This window comes from Macrobrachium nipponense, chromosome 23 (genome assembly GCF_015104395.2).
Source record: "Macrobrachium nipponense isolate FS-2020 chromosome 23, ASM1510439v2, whole genome shotgun sequence".
Classification (NCBI taxonomy): Eukaryota; Metazoa; Arthropoda; class Malacostraca; order Decapoda; family Palaemonidae; genus Macrobrachium; species Macrobrachium nipponense.
Window position 1 is genome coordinate 10388826 of NC_061090.1, and position 5000 is coordinate 10393825.

Genomic DNA, 5000 nt, shown 5'->3' on the forward strand with positions numbered 1-5000 from the left:
ATGAAAATAAGTTTTAGATTGGTTATGTGGAATTCAACACTAAATGCACAGACAGACAAATCCAATGTTTACCTTTGTCAATATGTCAAAAAAACAGCAGATCTTCATGGCCATCGAATGATTCTGGCTCCTCCTCCTCCCCTTCCGTCCCGTGAACTGCTGCTGCTGCTCGCTTTGATGTTCTGATGTAGTCTCTTTAGTTCCAATCATATTCAAAACATTGGCGGCAACATCATAATTAAAGCAGGTTTTCCCATGTCTTTTTAGCCCTGAACGGATCCCAAGAATAGCATTCATCATTTTTGTCTGCATTCTATTTCTTATCTTATTTTTCACAAGATTCATCTGGCTAAAAATTCTCTCAACCTCTGCGTTTGAATGGGGTAGCACCAAGACGGATATTGCAAATCTTCCCAATTCCTTAAATGGATTACTATTAGATGAATCTCTATACTGAAAAACTTCATTCCAAAACTTAACAGTTTGACCAACTTCTTTCCATTTAATAAAAGTTAGGTCCTTCCACTGGTTATCAATAATCGTAATTTCTGCAGGGGAAACTTTTAATAGCTCCATCAATGGAATGAGAGAATCTTTGACAACACTAAGAGAATTTTTAACTGATAGCAACGACATGTGCTGAAGAATCTTAACATTATCTGGTAACCGCTGACGAATCTCTTTTATAAGTATGGTAATGAACTTAATGCATCGTGCTCTCATATTTTTTTCTAAAACGTCAGAGAATCCTTTTTGTTGCAGACTTTCAATTTCTTTCTCAAACTGATAACCAAGGTATGGCTTGGGGTCTAGAAACTCGCTAATGTTACCTTCCAGAGGGTCAACTTTTGCAGTAGGTATCACAACTTTGTTCACTAAAAGATTTAAAACCATCACAAGATCATCATGAAGTTTTGTCGGATCAGATTCGTTTGATTCAAACGATTTGTTAACTCTCTGGATGTCTTTCAATATGGTAATAGAAACTTAAGGAAAGCAAGATTCTGAACATCATTGTACATTTCATAAAGCATCGGCGCCATAAAACATCTTTCCTTATTACGTACAATGTCAAAGTGGGTTTTAAGCTCAACCATGATCATGGATTCTCTCTACAGCTGTTGCAATAGAAGCCATCTGGTTTGGCATGATTGTACAATTTTTAATGGATCATGATTTTCATTGATTAGATTATAAATCTTCTGGTATGCTGTCTGACGTAATGGTGATCGAGAAAAGTTATTAGGTTTCACTATAATATATCCAAATTTCTTGGAAGAACCTCAGCTGCAGCAGCAGAGACGGCCAGTTGTAGAGGAGTGACATACACAACGAATCAAAACAAGATTAGGGACCTCTACCTTCAACTGTTCCATAGACGCCATTATTCACACCTACCAAACACTGGCATTGTCTGTTCCAAGGCCTTTCAAGTTTTTGTATTCAGGCCAAAATCATACAAAGTCTCTTTCAAGGCAGCCACAATTCCACTTGCATTGCATTTCTTCTAATTTTGTTAAACTTAGAAAAGTAGACACTATCTGGCCTCTCATTTCGTCATAGAAAATTATTGCTATTCCAAGATATTTGTTAACGCTGATATCTGTTTTGATTCATCTATCAGTAAACTAAAAGGACTATCACCAACCGAATTCTTCAAGTCACTCTTGAAATGAGGATACAAAAACATTCTTAGTATAGCACTACACTTGGATCTCTTGATCTTTGTCATCGATGCTATTTTGCTATCACTGAAGCATTGCCTTGCATAAATCATTCAAGTGATCGCAAGTTGATACTGAGGTATGTTCTGCAATAAACAATGCTATACGCCCTTCTGCAATCTGAGTTTTCACTTGATTTTGTCAAAGGCTGAAATGGTATTGTAAGCTGTCTTGCGTTGGATGATCAGCATTTGCCCTGTGTTTTTTTGTTTTCCCGTGAGCTTTCAAATCACATAACTTAGGCGCAAGAACACACTGACAAAAATTTATTTTACTAGGTACACTTTCACCACTTCCCTTCTTTTTTTCAGTTAACCAATGTTTTAATTCTTCATCTTGAAGCCACTCCCTTCGGAATTTCTGTGTATACTGCGTCTTGGGCATTTTGAATCTAGATTCAATATGCGATCGTCTATCTCAATTAACAAAGGTCAACGACTGACTTGCGCGAGTCCGATCACACTCTATGAAGTCTACAACTGAATGAAATGAACTAATGTTTGGCAGCGATGGAAATCATGGTTCAATATTATCTTGTTTTTCAATTTCTGTCAGTAGCAAACAACGTGATTTGCTCTAGGGGCAGATTACTGTCTCCTCCTTCCAATCAGGAAAAACACAGGAGTTGTCACCACAGGCAAAACTAAGTCTTAATGAAGGATATATAAAGACCAACTGAGTGCATCCCTTAATTCATATGCTCTGGACTTGGGTAGAAAGAACGACCTCCCATTAGAAGCGATGCCAATTCTTCCTAATTCCACACACACGTCTCAATTAAAAGTGGTGAAATATCATAGATGTGGCACAAATGTCGCCATGCCCGGCAGGTCACCCGTTTATAGGATTAATGACTTTGGTTTGTAGCACCCACAAGGGAATTTCCTCCTCGAAAGTCAAATGCGAACGTCCTAAAGTCAAACCAATTTACGAGCGGACTCCGAGCCCATTTGCGACAGATCCTTCTGACCATTTTAATCCACACCTGGCTTGACCTCTTTAATCGATGGGCAGACTAAGATAAAAGAGAAAGGGTAGTTTAATTCCCTCGCTAACCCAGATTGAATGGTCAAAGTATATAATCCTTTAATTTGGTACTGTCCCTCTAAATTGTTTTCTTCATTTTTGTTTTGTAAACCAATTTCATGCAGCACTTTACGAAATGATATAGTTGGTAACTTTGTGGCAACTGTTAGTACTTGCACTGCAAGTTTCAAGTATCGAAAATTCTAAAAAAAATTATTTTTTAGTGAATCAGATTGGAATAAAATGATTTATGAAATAAAAACCTATTAAAAAGGAAAAAAAAAAATCCAGAAACCACCGCTAAACATTTCAAACACGGCTAACTTCCCGCTAGCCGCTAAACCCACTTTCTTCCCGCGAGACTGAAGCAAAAAGATCCAGATCTAGCGGGAAAACCGCTAAAATGGCAACACTATCGGCCACACGTGTGAGTGAGCTCGTGGGATGCTCCCAGCTGATGCTGCCCGCGAACGCCAACTAGCGGTGGCGTCCCCGAACCAACTCGGATCTTCGGGACACAGCTCGGGTCTCAAAGGCAAAAATTTGGACCGAATTCCCACCTCGGGTCTCAAAGCACTCGTATCACAGGACGCTCGTATCTCAAGGTACCACTGTATAGTATTTTGATTTTTTTAATAACTGTATGCCAGAAATAAATGTAACCTTTAATGTTTGCATGCTAAGAATGGTAAAATCATTGTTGCCACATTAGTGGAGCTTCACACATACACCGATGCATTATTATAAACTGTTTCCATGGATTCTAGTTGTCATAGTAATGCAATAATAATAATAAAATTGCTTTAATATTTATGTATATATACTTCCAATACATAGGGTAATTTAACCAATTTCCACATTTTGTGTAAGTCTTATACCCAGTTTGGAGGGTGAACATGTGCCATTGTGAAGAAGGACAGGGGTGGCGGTGGAGATGGGGGGAGAGGGTAGGTGGAGCTTTTTACTCCTGTGTTCGTATCCATTTCTGGATAATGGAGTTTTTGTCTCTTGGTACGAGGCCAAGTGTCGTTATTCTTTACGATTAGTGATTCACGATACCCTTATAAATTACGGCACTGGGTGTAATACACTATAGCAAAATCTTGTTCTGATACGAGTGTTCGTTACAGAAATGTTGCCAAAAAACGTGCTTGCACTATCTCTGAAACCCATAGTAGGTATGCTGCTTAGTTGTCAATCAAGCTATTGTATAAATTTGTATTTTTCTCAATCAAAACATATGCTCCTCAATGCTAACTTTCCTCTTTTAACGACTTTCTGGTCATTGCAAATTCAGCCCCATTAATTTCTTATGATGCGAAAACAGACAAGAGGCCCAGGGAGCAAAAGCGAATGCGTCACACTACGGCAGTAATCCGGCAGTAAAACATCTTCATATCTCCAAAAAGTAAATAATAAAGATATATATGCGCATTACGATTATAACAATTACATGAATAGCAGATAACAATCTGCATGAATAACTGGTAAACTGTTCTGCAAGAAAGTTGAGTATAGCAATTCATTTACATGATGAACCAAACAAAAACTTCTTTCAGTTTTCTTCTGAAGATTGAAAAAGAAACCCACAAAATCATTTTGTGGGTTTCTTTTTCAATTCATTTACAATTGGTACGAAAGTCAAGATTTTGTGACGTCATAATACAGGACTTAAAAAACTTTCTAATTCCGAAAAATAATTACTTAAAGTTGAGTCAGGAATCGAGTTACTTTTTCAATAACAAATATTTTCACGTTAATCATCATAAATATGTAAAATATTGATGTTTTACTATTTATTTAAATAATTATCTAGTGCATACTTCGTCGTCGTCTTCTACCAAAACCGTAGTTTCCTTAAAAACATAGTGGCAAGGGACCGTTTTCCGATTGTTGTGATGAAAGCAGCCCAGCGTCTATGGGTACAAGTGGTGTGCGGATTTATCACAGGAAATGGGAAGTTTGTTGACACAAGCGACTCGCAAACATCGAGATGGCGTCAATCTTCTAAGATATTTAATCGTAAGTAAAAATTTCGAAAGCGTTTTGGTGAAGTTTGCACTGCGTTGGCCACCATTTTCATTACCCTCTGTGTAAAGCTTAAAATATGGCCTTAATTTCTAACTTTGGAGAAAATACTTTACTTCCAAAGGAGAGTAGAGGTCTTTAGCTCCGTTTCTCACCAACAACAAGTCGCGACTGATGCCCATCTCCGATGTCAGGACGGGTTATAATGTACTTTTTCGGAGG

General features: G+C 37.8%; 1 protein-coding gene across 1 annotated transcript in view; it reads right to left on the reverse strand.

Moving 5' to 3' along the window:
- The window catches only part of LOC135198600 (interleukin-1 receptor-associated kinase 4-like), a gene marked incomplete in the record, with an annotated part of 22295 nt that overhangs the window by 16842 nt on the left and 453 nt on the right, over positions 1-5000 (reverse strand).